General features: G+C 40.7%; 1 protein-coding gene across 1 annotated transcript in view; it reads right to left on the bottom strand.

The window, feature by feature from the left end:
• Positions 1-16,969, bottom strand: part of CREB5 (cAMP responsive element binding protein 5) — a 305,685-nt gene that overhangs the window by 246,925 nt on the left and 41,791 nt on the right. Inside the window, exon 2 of the mRNA XM_063128793.1 lies at positions 9,603-9,663. The gene's annotated coding sequence lies outside the window, so the exon portion shown is untranslated. The remainder of the gene's footprint in view (positions 1-9,602; positions 9,664-16,969) is intronic.

Raw genomic sequence — 16,969 nt, forward strand, 5'->3', positions numbered from 1 at the left:
ATTTTTCTGAGTAGAATAATAAATCTCACTTGGAGCCAAACTAGTTGTGGTGTTAAATGTGCCTTTTCATTTAACACGCAGATTTTTAAAACATGCAAGTACCATTAGTTGTGGGGGCAGTATGTGTGTGACTGATATTTATCGGGATCTCATCAGGCATAGTAGAAAAAGAATGTGAATGTTTCTTCCTCTACTGTGGTCCCGAAGGCAATCTCTCTTCTGAAACTAGAATTTACACTGGGAGGAAACCCCCCCTTTGACACCAATAGTTTTTCTTCCATTGCAAATTGCACCTTCAAATTAAGGATGTACAGATTTTGTTAAATCCATTCCATATGTGTTTTGCGGATTGTCAGGCACCTTTCATTCTGTTGTGCACTCATTGACAGAATTGGTTGTTTTGTAAAAGAATTTATTTTATTTGCAAATGTGCACTTGTACAAGTGCGAAGTTGTAAACAAATGAAATTACCCAAATCCCCCCCAAAAGGGTGGGGGGGAAACATTCCACAAGTCTGCAAGACTCGGAAAAAGCAGGTCGGCTGCAGAATCCACAGGTTGGATTCACAGAAATCAGAACTCATTTGAATCTGTTGCAGTTTTCTCTGAGTTCCCTAATTCAAATAAAGGCTTTTCCTTGGTACTGCAGCAGGATAGATCCCTCTTCCCTGCCCGCTGAGAGAGAGAGAGGGGGGGCACACCACAAAATAAGGAATATTGTTCTTCATTATATAAGAGAAAGAGCTAAAGCATATGTAACATGTCCCTAAACTCAGCTTCTGTACCAGAGGACAGGAAGATGGCCGATGTAACACCAATTTTCAAAAAGGGATCCGGGAAATTACAGGCTGGCTAGCTTGACATCCATTCCACATAAATTAGTTGAAAGCATTATTAAAGATAAAATTAGTAAGCATATAGAAGGACATAACCTGCAGAAGAAGAATCAACATGGCTTCTGAAAAGGCAAGTCCTGTCTCACTAATCTTCTATAATTCTTTGAGAGTGACAACAAACATGTAGGCAGGGGTGATCCAGTGGACATTGTTTACTTGGACTTTCAAAAGGCTTTTGGTTAAAGTCCATCACCAAAGACTCCTGAATAAACTTAGCAGTCGTGGAATAAGAGGAGAGGTGCCCTTATGGATCAGGTACTGGTTAAAGAACAGAAAGCAGAGGGTAGGAATAAATGGACAATTCTCCTGATGGAGGGAAGTAAATAGTGGGATCTCTTGGTATTGGGCCCAATTCTTTTCAACTTGTTCATAAATGATGTGGAATTAGGAGTGAGCAGTGAAGTGGCCAAGTTTGGCGATGACACCAAATTATTTAAGGTTGTTAAACAAAAAGGGATTATAAGGAGCTCCAAAGGGATCTCTCCAAGCTGGGAGAGTGGACATCCAAATGGCAGATGAGGTATATAAGCAAGTGTAAGGTGATGCATGTTGGGGCAAAAAAAGCCAGCTTCAAGTATAACCTGATGGGATCTGAGCTGGTGGTGACCGACCAAGGAGGACATCTTGGGGTTGTGGTGGACAGCTTGATGAAAATGTCAAGTGCCAATAACATACTGCCTTTATATAAATCTATGGTGTGACCACACTTAGAATACTGTGTACTGGGGGGGAATCCGCACATCGTTCTCAGGGCGCTTCTAAGCGACCCCAGTGCGGCCCCAAAGTGATAATGTAACTTACCTGGAGAAGAGCCGAGGAAGAGACGTCCTTGCCGCCGCCGCCACCCAATTCCCTCCTCGTCCACCGGCGAGGAGAGCTCGGGGGAAGAAGGTGGAGTGGAGAGCTCCACTCTGCCTTCTTCCCCCGAGCTCTCCTCGCCGGTGGGTGAGGAGGGAGTTGGGTGGCGGTGGCAAGGACGTCTCTTCCTCAGCTCTTCTCCAGGTAAGTTACATTATCGCTTTGGGGCCGCACTGGGGTCGCTTAGAAGCGGCCTGAGAACGACGTGCGAATTTCCCCCAGTTCTGATCACCACATCTAAAAAGGATATTATAGAGCTGGAAAAAGTGCAGAAAAGAGCATCTATAATGATTAAGGGGCTGGAGCATCTCGCCTATAAGTGAAGGTTACAACAGCTGGGATTGTTTAGCTTGGAGAAAAGGAGGCTAAGGGGAGATAGGATAGAGATGTACAAAATTATGCATGATACTAGAACCTGGGGTCATCCCATGAAGCTGACTGGTGGGAGATTCAGGACAAATAAAAGGAAGTACTTCTTCACACAGAGCATAGTTAAATTATGGAATTCACTACCACAAGATGTAGTGATGGCTTTAAAAGGGGGTTGGATAAATTTCTGGAGGAGAAGGCTACTAGCCCTGATGGTTATGTTCTACCTCCAGTATCTGAGGCAGTAAGCCTGTGTGCACCAGCTGCTGGGGAACATGGTTGGGGGGATGCTGTTACACGATGTCCTGCTTTGTTGGTCCCTTGTCAAAGGCTGGTTGGCCACTGGGTGAACAGAGTGCTGGACTAGATGGACCCTCAGTTTGAACCAGCAGGGCACTTCTTATGTTCTTAAGCAACAAAATGTACAGCTATGCTATAATGTGTGGCTACACTTTGCCTCCTATGAAACTGTATGAACACAGTTTGGAGTACTAAGAAGTGAAAGTCTAGTCCTATGTAGGAAGCAGAACTTTTAAGTGACTAATGAAGTAGAAGATGGGATTAGTTTCCCATTTCCAACCTGTCTCGATATGCTTGTTTCAGCTGCTCAGCTGTAGGTGAAGTAAAGATGGTAGTATTGGTGCTACAGAAAGACCAAAGCAACAGGTCAGGGAGGCAAACAAGCTCATGGTGAAAGCGAAATGGTCAGGGGGCAAGGGAATGAAGTGAGCAACCAAGCTTGGTGCAGAGGGCATTTTCATCCTTCGTGAAATGTGTCTCCCTATTTTGCAGTTTTTGCATACTTTTGTGAAATCCCTCACAGAACTATACAAGAGAAGCACCAGGTCCAAAGTTTTCAACATCAAGTTCCAACAGGATTGGAACAGGTACACTAATTTGCCTGTACAGAATGTGGAGATATCCATAAACCAGACTTTCTAGGAGCAATATCTCATTGAACTTAGTTACTTCTGAGCAAATAAGTAAAATTATCACAACTTCAAAGATACAAATCGTAATTCCAGAATATAAATGTGTGTCTAACAACAACAACAATTACTACTGCTACTGGCACTTCTACATCAGGCCAGTTAGTATTAACATAGGGTTGTAGCCAATGTTAGTCTTACTTAAGAGTAGATCTGCTGAAATAGATGGGACTCGCATTACACTAACATTGGATACAACCCAATGCTATGAATGCACTATGCAAGTGAAAAGAAGCCTGGACTTTAATGTAGAACGTTAACAACATCTGTCAAGGTTTATTGCACTGCTGTGACAACGTAAAGAGCAATATTGGCAGGCTGCATGTGTGAGGAGGCCTGCTGCACTGTTGTAGCCTGACACTCCAATAAACTTTGCATGGGGGTGGCGAAAATGCATGGCGTTCAAATTAAAAGTGTGAGAGTAACAGATTGGTCACATGTAGAATTGCTTTGAGGTCAATACTGATTAATATGTATTTGCTAATGGGTAATTTACGTGGCCATGATGATGGGGTGAATAAAGTTCTTTCCACCGACTCAGTGTACATTATCTTCACAAATTGGTTGTGACTTTGTGATGGGTTCAAAGGTTTGCGCATTTGCACCAAAGGCAGGTTGGTGCACATGAACTCATGCACATATTCAATATGGCAAAGAATTGACTGCATTATTTGGGTTTGGGAAATAAAACCCATATACAGGAGTGTAAATTAATCTTCAGCTCACAGTAAAACACATGTTCAAATTGTTAAAAGAGGGAGTTGAGAATGCCCAGATACACTTGCCTCGTGGTTACCTTTGGCTATCTTTGCCATGGGATTAATAAATATAAAATGCAAATTGTAGAACTTGAAGTAAGTATCCTGAAGAGGGAAAACACCCTTAATTTAAAGGTTTCTTCAGCAATGTCTACGCTTAATAAAATTTAGTTACAAGATAAAGATTGATTTTGTTCTTCTGGTTTTGAACAAAGTGTTCACAGCTTTTTAAATAGCAACCCTAAAGCACAAAGAACCATTCAGAAAAAGAACCAGCAATAACAAACACCCCTTTAATATGACAACCTCTCAAATAATTTCACTTCTAATTCCATCCCCATGAACATATTCTCCTTCTTGATAAATCAGATAAGCACAGCTCCATCATTGCATGACTGCTGGAAAGGGATGATGTGAAATAATTGAACTAAAAAAGCCCATTCTCCGTTGAGTCTCTGCATAAAACAAAAACAAATAGCAAATAACAAAATAAAATATCTGCAAAAATTGGTATGCCTTTACTGGAAAGAATATCATGCAGGCTTGTTTCCTGTTCCAATGTTATTCTTGCAGTGGGCTGCAGTCAGAATCTGATTTTCATTGGGCTATTATTATTTGCAGCTGTGCGACCTTCTTAACCCTGTTTCGAAAGTGACATTTCAGCCTTCAGTTTCAAACTGACTGAATGTTGCCGAGCGTTCAACCTTGTGATTAACCCTAAGAAAAAGGACAGGCTAATTGTCGTGCATGCATCCATTCTAGGTCAGAGGCTCAGCCTCGCAAAATATTCACTACGGGCATATTCGTTTTCCATGGAGAAATATACATACAGAAAGGTTTGATGGAATGTAAAATCCACATGGGTTTGCAGGAAAGGACCATGAGCATAAGTGGGCAGGAATCTAATTTCCTACGTGCCGACCTTTCCTAGAAAGTCCACGTGTCAGTTCATACTCAACTTAGAGCTCTTTCAAATGTTATGGGGCAGATAGGTTTCTCTTTGTCTATATCATGCTTCATAGAAAACTCCACACAATGTGGAAGGGAGATGCATGCCAGCACCATCGAGATGTTCAGCATGGGTCTTCAGTCATGCATTGCCTCCCCACTATACATTATGGAGTGTTTGCTACAGAGGCAAACAGTGGGCAAATGGGAACTTCACTTGCCTGGACATTTTAAAGTAGCCTTAAGGCCAAAGCAGGGGAAGCCATACCCACTGCACCACACACAGACACCAGTTGTCTAGGGTTCTCTCCTGGCAGACATACTGGAAGGGAAAAGGTCAGAGTTAGGAATTAGGCTTGAGCCTTGGGAACAACTGGCAGGTTCCCAATGGGGAGACAAAAAATCCACCACCTTGTTTTTAGATGGGTGTGAATTTGCCTCTGGCCACCTTCCTTTTTCTCTTCCATAGGAAAACATTCTTGAGTAATTGATTGTGGCATTTCATTCATGAAAAGACCCTGTTTAGATCTACCAACAATCCAGGGTTTATTGTTATGAGCACAAACCTCGGGCTCGCTCACACCTACACACACATGCTGAACTCAAAGGATGAAGGTTTAAAGCTTCCATTCCTTGTTTGTTGTAAATCAGTTTCCCATTTCATCTATACTCATTTGATATCCTGGTTTGATGCCTAGCTTGTTAACTAATTGTTGTTTGTACAAACTACACTCTTCCTAATTCAAATGAAACAGGAAACTGTGGTTTAGTAAAGACACAGGAATAGAAGTGTTAAATGTCCTCCCCTTGCACGTAAATTGGGGGGCGAAATGCACAAGTACAAGGCTCACGCTAGTTTGGGTCCAGAACCCCCCCTGGCTGGCTTCTATGCTTGCAGCCTGGTCTATATCATCACATAGATTTGTCTAGCCTGAGATGAAAAATCTGTGGTCATACATTTCTAGACCCTAGACTAGACCAAAGAAGTCTTCTTTTTGCTTTTATAGCTATGCAACAAGAAGAAAGCAAGAGCAGCTTCTTTTAAAGGACTGTGATGGAAGAGCACTCTCACATTACCAAAATTAAATTGCATCTCATTTGGTTGTATTCACCATTCATGTACAGTGGTCCAGTATAATGAGCTCATGTAGTATTCCATTATCTTTTAATTTTGATCTTATTCACCCTCCAGTATACTTCAGCCCACACTTCTATTTATCTACTACCTTCATGGTCTACTTCATGCATCTGGTGTAGACTAGAACGTGATGACACAATAAACCAGTCAATTCCTCAAGTGCCATAAAGAACCTCTAGATTTATTTGTTTGTTTTGGCTGTTAATCCATTAGCATGGCTAGTTTTTTAAATTACTGTAAGAACAGCATAGTTCAAGATATAGTAAATAAAGAGTTAATGACAAACTTTTTTTTTACTAGTTTCTCCCTGCCTGAGGAAACTCTCCCACCAATTTTCAGGATCATTGGAATGAAATGGAGTATGGTGTTTTCCCTTCTGTCCAGCTGAAGTGCTTGTTTTAAAAACAGCCAGCATCAAGATTTCCACATGTACACATACAGGATTCATTATTACACTTGTGGCTGTTTATGCTGCTATGGTAAAGGTCTGTCACCCATATTTTCCTAGATTAAAATATTTCCAAATGGGTCTGGATGCTAGGAAGAATTTCACATCTGGGGTTCACCAAACAGGCTTTAGCGTAATGATGGCTGGAACTTAAATTCTCTACGGTGCTTTAGCAGTGGTGTGTGTAATTATATGTAAATACTGCCTATATATGGAAATACAATCAAATTGAGTGCACTTACTTTTTGATAAATAAGTGTCCTTTATAACTCTTTCTTACAAAGTCTTGTTCTCAGGAAGGGCCTAATATGTGCCCAATAATAACAACTAAATAACAACAATAAATAAATAAATAAATAAATGAAAATGTGAAAGCCAGCGTGCTACAAAACATTAGGAGATTTTCTGGAACAGGTTATTAATCCCATTGCTTCTGTTTCTGGATTGTATGCAGAACCGCCCAGAGAGCTTCGGCTATGGGGCGGTATATAAATGTAACAAATAAATAAATAAAATAAATTACGGTCAGATCTCTACTCAATTCCCCCCCTTTCCTGCCTTTCTGTATTTCCACTACACAATCTCTAGGTGTCAATGTGGTGAAGCGTAATAATGCAACTACCCTGGTGGAGTGTTGTGATTTTTCTGCAATTCCAAAAAATACCAGATTTTCCCCACCCCCACCCCCCAAAACTGTGAAAGTGCTTGGAAAACGCAGCGGTGAAACTGGATGATGACAACAACATCTAAAGCTTGGCACCTACATTATATGCTTTTAGACGCCAGGTGAAGACCTTTTTATTCTCCCAACATTTTAACAATCTATAAATACATTTTAACATGGTGTTTTAAATTTGTAATTTTGCATTGCTGCTGTTTTTATCTGGTTGAGCTTTTATATTGTATTTTATATTATGGTTTTATACTGTTGTTTTATACTTTGAATGGTTTTAATTTTTGTGAACCGCCCAGAGAGCTCCGGCTATTGGGCGGTATAGAAATGTAATAAATAAATAAATAAATAAATAAATCACCCTTCAACAACCATGAGTGAGGAATGGCAAGCGCACAATAAAGGCCTCACACAGAAAAGCCCAATGAGTAGGACATGTACAGAGTAGTTGCATAAATTTGTCCAAAGTCTCTCAAATTAAGAGCAATTATTTACAGCATACATTCTGCATGCCAAATTGCTCTCCATGTATATAAAAAAACATACAAGGCACCAATTAACACAATGATTTACAATATAATATGCATTTGAGACAGCAGCCCTATCATTTATCAAAAAAGTGGGCAGGAGAAGGAATTACATTGTGCCCTAAAAATAAGAACATAAGAAGTCCCAGCTGGATCAGACGAAAGGTCCAGTTAGTCAGGCATATTGTTTCCACTGTGCCCAGCCAGATATCTATAGGAAGCCCACAAGCATGACATTAGCCCTCTCCTCCTATTTTCTTCAGCAATTGGTATTCAGAGGCAGCCTGCCTCTGATCCTGGTGGTAGCATAGAGCTATCAAGAGTAGTAGCTATTGATAGCCTTACCCCCATATATTTCCCGAGCCCCCTTTTAAAGCCATCCAAGCTAGTGGCTGTTACATCTTGCAGAAGCAAATTTTGCAAATTAACAATGTACTGAGTGAAGAAGCACATAAGTAATTTATGGAATTTACTTTTACAAGATGCAACAGGAGTTAATATGTTAAAGAGAAAGCAAGTGTTGAAAGAACAAGAACAAATTGTTATAAGCTTCCCATTAGTGAATATAGAGGTAGAACAGAAAACTTTACTGAATCTTCAATGGAGAATATACTCCAAGCAGAGTTGGGTAGGGTTTTTTTAATAGACATAGGAGCAAATAACAATATTAGATGGAGATCCAGAATTCTCACATAGACATGCTCTGATAAGTTTTCTTTTTAATTTGCCTAGTCAGAACCTGAGCACCATCTTTAGGGAACAAGAAGGATCCCCGACCCATCTCAAGAACAATTGTGTTGTAGCTTTTGTGTGGGAAAAGTAAATTCCCATATAGTGGAGAACTGAAAGCCTTAGATCAGGAGCCACTTGCAGTGTTTACTCGCGAGGAGCCGGGACGAAGCTGGGACAGCTGCCCACACCTCCCGCAGTCTCAGGACGATCCTGAGACCATGGGAAAAATCGGGCTAAAAGCCGTCCCAGTTATCCCAGGGAATTGGAGGGATCATCCCTCCTTGCCCCCGGGATCCTCTGTGTGTCATGTGGATGCACAGGGATGATCCTGGGACGATACCTGTGATAAGGCATGGCATAGATTTGCCCTAAGTGGTTTGAGCAGAAGTTAATGTGTACTAAGGTCACAATTGTGATATTCCATGTTCTTGTCCTAAATATGTTCTAGGCCCAAGAGATCCCTCACAAGAAATAAAAAGACCAGGGACTACAGAAGGCCTGCAAAACAAGACTGAGAATTAGCAGAAAATACAGAAAGGGGAGTATATGGCAGAAATATAGAAATAGAGGTAAACGAATGTCTCTCCTATGGCCATTTTGGTAAGTGACTCTTACATGTTTTCCACATCTTGTGTCCTGGAGCATTCTTCATTTTTCAGCACCTTCTGCATAATGCACTTTGGTTGCCCCTCCCAACTTGTTTAAAACAAACTGTAACTAGGATGATATATGATGTACTCCAAGTTAAGTTATATAGATGCTGTGGGTCAGTTGGTCAGGAATGATTTGGCACTATAGTTCTGGAACGCTACAAAATTATGTTTGTGGTGTAACACATTAAAAACATTAAATGGTGACATATCTATGGGAAGTCTGCAAAGGCCAGGAAAGGCAATGGCAGCCGCAGTGAGAGATGAAGCACATGAAGCAGAGGGCGTCAACGCTGTGCTCTTAGCAACCTTGAATATCTACACAAAACTTGAGCTGCTTTCCAACGCTTGCCGACAGGGTGCTGTCAAAGGCTGGCCTCTCATTTTTATACGTGGGTTCATGGCATGTGGCGATGTGGCCTACAAGCAACCAGCATCAGGGCTGAACACCAAGCAACCGTTCCCATTGTTGTTATTTGTCTACGATTCGTTAAGAGCTTTCTCTCCAAAAAAAATATTGACAGACAGGGATTTTTTTTTTAAAGACAGTACTGTAATTCCAGTATGCTAATTGCTTTTGTTTACAGTACACAATGAGATAAAACGAATTTGCCTACCTTGTGTGCAAATAAATAGTTGGATTTCTGAAGAGAAGGAGGGGAAAACATGAAAGGCATCCTGGGGAAAACAACAACACAAGGCTGTTTAGCTTATTTTCATATCAGCAGCAGATGCTGTGTGTGTGTTTGTGTGTGTGTGTGTGCATCAAAAAAAAAAATACAAACTTTGAAAACACTGCCAGCATCTCTTGCCTTTTGGTTCATCTTAAAGTATTTCTGGAGTTTCTAAAACAAGCAAGGAATACACAGCGCTAGATTTACAGTGTAGGCTTATCTCAACCAGTTTCAAGCACAATATTGACCTAAACCATTTATTTTTCCCTTCTTAATTAAGCATTAAAAAGGCAAATGAGAAATCTTGGGGAATGGTGGTCATTTGTAAGCCACCATGTAGACTTTATTCCTTCTTTTCACCTCTTGTGCAAACAGGCTGGACAGAAAATGGCTGCATGTTTCATTAAAAAAAAAATCAGATTACAGAAAGCAGGATTGATAGATTCATGTATGTCTACAATGCAAGCACAGGACTATAAATTTTGGGTCCAGAAAACCGCATCTGGAGTTCTACTTGTGCAACATGGCTTTCACAAACCCTTCTTGCCATGGCAGCTGCTTGTGACCCCTGCCACCCCTGGGGTTGGGGGATCCATCAGAATGCTGTTGAATGTGGCATGGGAGAAAACCTGCAGAAATCAGATAATAGAGTGTGGTATGGGAGGAAATCAGAAGAAGTCAGTTACCACCATGCGTGAACAGGAGTGCCTTCTGCTTATATATAGTGTTCTCAGGATCCTGCTCTGTAGTGCTGTAGACAGGATGGGGCAAATGGGTGGACTGCCCACCCCCAGAGCTGTATTTCCCCCCACTTTTTTTAAAAAAATATCCATTTAACAGGCAATGACAGCCTCCATTTAAAGAATGACTCCTTGTTTTAAAAACAGGAGCAATTTAAGAACAGGATCCTCTGAAAATTCAGTAAATAAGGCAAGGTGAGTGCACAACAAAAGCCTCATCTAGAAGAGCCCCTCCCTCCAAAAAAGTCTGCTCACTCAAGACTTTCCCTGGCTAAGAGTGGACTTTTCATGATGACAGTATTGCACAATGTGAGTTGAGTGGAATATTGCCTGCCCCACTGGGCCCAGAGATGTTGTCAAAACCCAGCAACTGCAAGGGGGGGGGGGGTCCAGTGGAGGTTGCCATTTAAATTTCCCATAATGCCCCAGACTGACATTGTATTGAGAGACACACAAGGGCATTGGAGCCCCAAGTCATTTGATGCTCATCAGAACTGCTGCCTGCCAACCCTCACTATGTCCAATAAGACTGCCAGAGCTCATAGAGGGCACAGATAAAGGAAGGGGTGGCACTACGCCAGGGGCCCTTCAGACCTATAGTTAGCCCTGGGTAGTCTCCTCATCATGTCCCATTACTTGACACCTCAGTCTGGGTAAGTTTATACAGATGCTTGTAAGCTGTAAGCTCCCTTAGGGAACCAAACTTCCATGTCCCAAAGCATCTTGATGGCAAGTATAAGGCTATACCTGAAGAAGATACCAGTGCCTTGATCCTACTCCCAACACCAAAAACTCAGGGGATTTTCCTATAAAGCTTTTACTGCACAATCGCCCTGCCTCATTTGCAGAATTTTACCAGGGGTCTAGAGGACAGCATCTTGCATTTGTAACTCTCCTGTATTCTCCCATTGCATCTTCTGTCTTTGTTCTTACCAAAAAAAAAAAAAAAATCCATTGAAAAGGGAATAGCTCTATGCCTTTTGATTGGTAGTGTTAGAACCTTCGCGCAAGGAATCGGCTCAGTCTTCTGACGAACCATCAAAGAATTGGCACTACCATGCCAGTTCCCAACTGAAGTGCTTTTATTTCAGGGGTTTTATTATACTGAATTTATCGGGTTTAATGTATTTAATATTGCACTTTTGTTGCATATCTTCTCCTAGTGCACATGTTTTTCTATGCACTTTTATTGGAAAATTCCACTGCAAAATGCAGATGAGTGTGAATTTTAAAGAATAACTCTGTTTCAGCTCCATATTGTTCCAAATGTGCAAAATTAAATTGCATTAAAATGTGAACCAAACAAATTTCTACTCCTTTCCTAATCATGAATAAGACTGATGGACTTAAGACTGGGACTCAAATTCATATCAGCCTCAGAGTTCATTGGCACTAGTCACTATCTCTCAAACTAACTTAACTCGCAGGATACTTGTGAGGGGAATCCTGGAGGAAGAAAGAAGTAACTATATCCGTCATTCTATGCACATCCTCTTCTGGAGGGTGGGTGACATAAACATGTAATAAATAATAATCTGTTTAAATAGAATAATGTATGCCTTGAGGCCTCCCAATGACACCAGAGTGCACAGACCAATGCTATGATAAGGTTTCTTTAAATTTCTGTCAGGATGGGGGCTGAATATTCAAAGGTCAGAACCACAACTTAAAAGCCATATTTAGTTATGTCCAATGTTGAAACTAGAAATAGAAAAGTCAAATTCACTCAGGTTCTCATTTTTTCACTTTTAAGTTCTTTTTTCTGTATCAGATTTTGGTGGGTGGGGAAAAATATTTCATCTACATGAGAAGTTGTATATATTTTTCTATCCATTGTTGTGCACACTTTTGCAAATGTATGTTATTTTTAAAGCAATTTCCCAATGGATAAATCATTTATGCATATTTTTTCCAAATATGCACACTTTTTGAAATGTATACATTTTATGCCCCCCCCTTTCAGCTGTATTGAAAACTTTAGAAAGGGATAGATTTCCAGGGTGAGCTGCATTCCAGTTCATGTTTCGCTTCAGGAGGTACAGCTTTGGAAACTGCACATTAAATATGAGCCCAACAAATTTCTCACCCATTCTTAATTGAACCAATATCTGCTTTCCCCAGGAGCTCCCCCCAGACCTGCACAGCTTAAGTCAGCAAATGACTTCTACTCAAAGTCCATCTTCTCCATGCTCAGCATCCTGGGAGCTCTTGGCCTGACCAAATGTAGGCATTTGCCTGATCCCTAGCCATAAGAAGCAGAGTAGACTGCCTATTCTGGGACTAATAGTGGCACTAGCTTTGTTTTGACTTACTGAAGGATATGAGAGAGAGATATAGAGTTTTGCTATTCCAAAGGAAGTAGAAACATGTTGAGCCAGCAATAACAGGTGGTAGAAAATACTGAGCAGGTCAAAGTAGCAGGAATGTACCATGAAAGGAACAGGAAGGACCAGAGTGGAAAGAGAATCAGCCAGAGAACCATGTGACAGGGAGACAGCTATTGTTATGACCATACAGGAAGAGTGTAAAAATATGGCAGTTTAAAGGGAGTGCAGTAACAGCCCGTAGGCAGGGAAAGCAGAAAAATGGGCAGGTTATGGTAGAAGGACTAAAAAGCAAGAAACGTGAACCAGTAGTAGGGAACAGGGCCCAATCTATATGGAGGTGTCTTCTGATTCAGTTCAAAAATGCATTTTCCTGAATTTGCATTTACTCCACCCGTGCCACATGTCGCCAATTAATGCAGTGAGACTTGGTATAACTCCTACTTTCCTGAGGCAAACATAACCTTAACCACATTAAATTTGCCTGCATGTAGGCGGAGCTTAACTCTACGCACACATGCGGTGTTGCGGATGAACGGAGATTTCTTTTTAAAAGTCAAAGCTGTTCCCAATTCCCTACCCCAATCTCCTGTGCTGAGTAAGTGCAATTGAAGACAATGTGATTTACTTCTGAGTAGACATTATATAGAGGATTTTCAGCTAGTTGTTCCTTGAGGCATGGAAATAAAAAGGCCAAAGGAGAGAACTGGGAAGGCTTGAAAGTTATTCCTTTTCAGGGGCAGGGGAAGGTTCTGCTTTTTACTGATGCTACCCCATGCTGAGCAGAGGAGCAGAGCCACCTGAAATATATGTGTTATTCACAGATTCACACCTCCATAAGCACCATTAGGAAATACTATTTTAATAAAAACCTGGATCTTGGTCAGCAAAGGGTAGACCTGACACAAATAGGTTAACACTTAACTCCTTCCTTTCAGGACAAACCTTTGCTGATGGCAACTTTCCATTTCTCCTTGGACTGCCACTCCCCCGCAGCCAGTGCTGAAGCCACTACTGCAAGTTCAGGACATACAGTGAAACTGGAGAAAAGGGGAAATCTATTGCAAAACAACTTTCCCAAAACGTAGCAAAGCTGAAGTAAAGGGAAAACCTATCACAAAACAACTTTGCAAAAATATGGTTTTTATGAGAAGAAAACCTAGTAGGATTGATGCAGATTAGGAGTAATATCATGTGTCATGACCATGTATGAGGTACAGCTTGGCACCTACATTATATGCTTTTAGACGCCAGGTGAAGACCTTTTTTTATTCTCCCAGCATTTTAACAATCTATAAATACATTTTAACTTGGTGTTTTAAATTTGTAATTTTGCATTGCTGCTGTTTTTATCTGGTTGAGCTTTTATATTGTATTTTATATTATGGTTTTATACTGTTGTTTTATACTTTGAATGGTTTTAATTTTTGTGAACCGCCCAGAGAGCTCTGGCTATTGGGTGGTATAGAAATGTAATAAATAAATAAATAAAGTAACACCACATAAATTCCCCATCTAAATTCCCCCCCCCCAAAAAAAAATTGCAGCGAATGGGCAGAAGCAGAGATAATACAATGGAGGATGGATTAAGGAAATGGATAGGTAGACATTTTTCTCCCTATTTCATAATGCTAGCACCCAGGTCAAAGCTGAATGGCGAGAGATTCAGAAAAAATAAAAGGATTTACTTCTTCACACAGTGAACTGTTAAACTATAGAATTTGCTACCACAAGTTGTAGTGATACCCACCAATGAGATGGTTTAAAAAGAGGACTGGACAACGTCTTGGAGGATAAGGCTACCAATCGCTCCCAGTTTCAGAGGAAGTATTCCTCTTTAGATGAGTTGTTGGGGAACATGAAGGTACTATTGCAATCCTGCTTGTAGACTTCTCATGGCATCTCGTTGGTCACTATGTAAACAGAATGCTGGACTAGATAGGCCTGTGGTCTAATCTTCTTAAGGCTTGTGATATCATGCAAATAAGAGAGAAGCAGAAAATGGATGGAGAAGATCTTGGTGGCCCATTGCCCTGGTTCACCTAAATCCACCAATAAAATAATAATAATAATAATAATAATAATAATAATAATAATAATAATAATAATCTGCTTACCATTTAAAAATAAATAAATCTCTAAGCGGTTAAACCTACGCCAAAGCACCAGGCATATGGGATGACTGTAGTTGCAACCCATGCAGGTTGGGCTGTCTATAAGGGTAATAAAATAGCACATACTACCTTGAAAATGTAGCTTTGTCCCTACGTGCAGGTGTAACTCTTCCTTTTTCTGTTGCATCAAAGCGCTACCCAGCACTTACCACTTCTCTGTGCTGTGATGTACTGCATATGAAGTGACCTTTAGCCCATTCTGCACATTTAACAAATTTGCTAGCCAATTAACATAATGGCTTTCTGTACCCAAGGGCTCTCTGGAGATTATCAAAGGAGGAGGCCAAAGCTGAGCGTGAAATTTAGGGCACATCCAACAGAAATGCAGCTAACTAGATTACCGGACACCATGCTCTTTTCATTCCTCAAAAAAGAAAGCTGATGATTTCTGTTGATGACTGGATATGGGCTGCATCCAAACTCAGCTCTTCCGATTATGTCCGAGACAGAGTCAACCCCTGAGATTCTAGAATGTATTTGGAATTTGCCATTGGGTAGGACAGGAAACACATGTAAACAGATTGCAGATCTGGCAGCCAGGACCTGCCCCCTGTCAGATTCATAGTGTACAGATTCCTCTGGCAAGCTGAAGAAAATGTGACAAGAGATCTCTGTTGAAACGGGAAGATTTGCCTCTACTTGCTCATAAAGGAACATTTCCTCTTTTTCCCATTCTTCTGTCAAAGAACTTGAAGAGTGCCCCAGAGCTATGAAATAGCCCAGATTTGCTTTGGAGAACAGATTGCTACACTACTGAATTACTTTTGTTGTTGTTTTTATGGAGCATTTGCAGTTTAAAGGACATTTCTTGAATGAAGCAGGAAGTTTTATCGGAACAATGTGACTTATCATTAGAAAATGATTTTCCACCTCCAGAACATACATATTGTAAGCATGAAAAGGTGAAAATCAAACACAGCACACCCAAATATATCAAAATAATCTGTTTTGTAACCCTCTGAATAATCCAAAATGTAAGAAACAAGACTGCTGTTTCCATTGTGGAACTGTTGTAGAAATCTAGACAAATCGATCTACATTTGTTTTTGTTGTGTGCTGGATATTCACACAGCCAAAGTTCAGATACTGAAAACTCCATTGCATCTCAGTCCTCGCTCATAAATTTGTACATATGTACAAAAGTGAAGAAGCTTCATTTGAGACGAGACAACTGTATATGGTATAAAATTTGAATTTTCTGCAATCACTCATTATCCCTGTGTCAAAGATCTTATGAAACCACATTATCAGTTATATGAGTAAAAAGAAAACAAGATAATATAGCATTCAAATTGTTTCTATTAAGGGGTAGAGTGAGGAATCTGCTTAAAATCAGTCTTAAAAAGAACAAATACCAGTAGTAAGATTGGTAATTATGTAAGGCATATATTGGCCAATTGTTTTAAAAGTTTAACTCAAAAAGAGTAGTGTTTTTCTAGGTGGAATACAACAAAAGTGGTTACATTATACTGCTCAATTTGGGAGAATTTCCCCTAGGGACTGATATCTAAGATGCTATTAACATATGTGAATGAGGCTGAGCTGGTAATTTCAACATATATTTCAGGATTGGTTTACCTATTTTTTTAGTAGGCAACCCAATTCTAATTCCTGAAGAACTATTGCTGGCAATGATTTAACTCAGACATTTCCAACCTGGTGCCCTCCAGATGTGCTGGACTTCAAGTCCCATTATCACCCCAGCCAGCATGACCCATGATTTATCAAGTTAAACAAGCCTTTCCTAACTTGCTGCCCTCCAGATATTTTGGAGGGCATCAAATTAGGGAAGGCTTGTTTAACTTGATAAATCAAATTTCTAATTCCACATTATGGCTGCTGGTGTTAAGAAAACACACAAGCAGAATGGAAAGACGAAGGCAGTTCTCTCACACTCATCTCAGAAGCCCGCTTCCCGCCCAGCTGGAGTGGCTTGGTTGGGGGGGCTTTTGTGGGTGGGAAGGAGGGGAAGAAAGACGCTGCACGTGCAAGACACATGTGGGCAGCGTGGGGGTGGCAGACTTTTTGTGAACCGCCCAGAGAGCTTCGGCTATCGGGCGGTATAAAAATGT

This window comes from Elgaria multicarinata, chromosome 1 (genome assembly GCF_023053635.1).
Source record: "Elgaria multicarinata webbii isolate HBS135686 ecotype San Diego chromosome 1, rElgMul1.1.pri, whole genome shotgun sequence".
NCBI classification, from domain to species: Eukaryota; Metazoa; Chordata; class Lepidosauria; order Squamata; family Anguidae; genus Elgaria; species Elgaria multicarinata.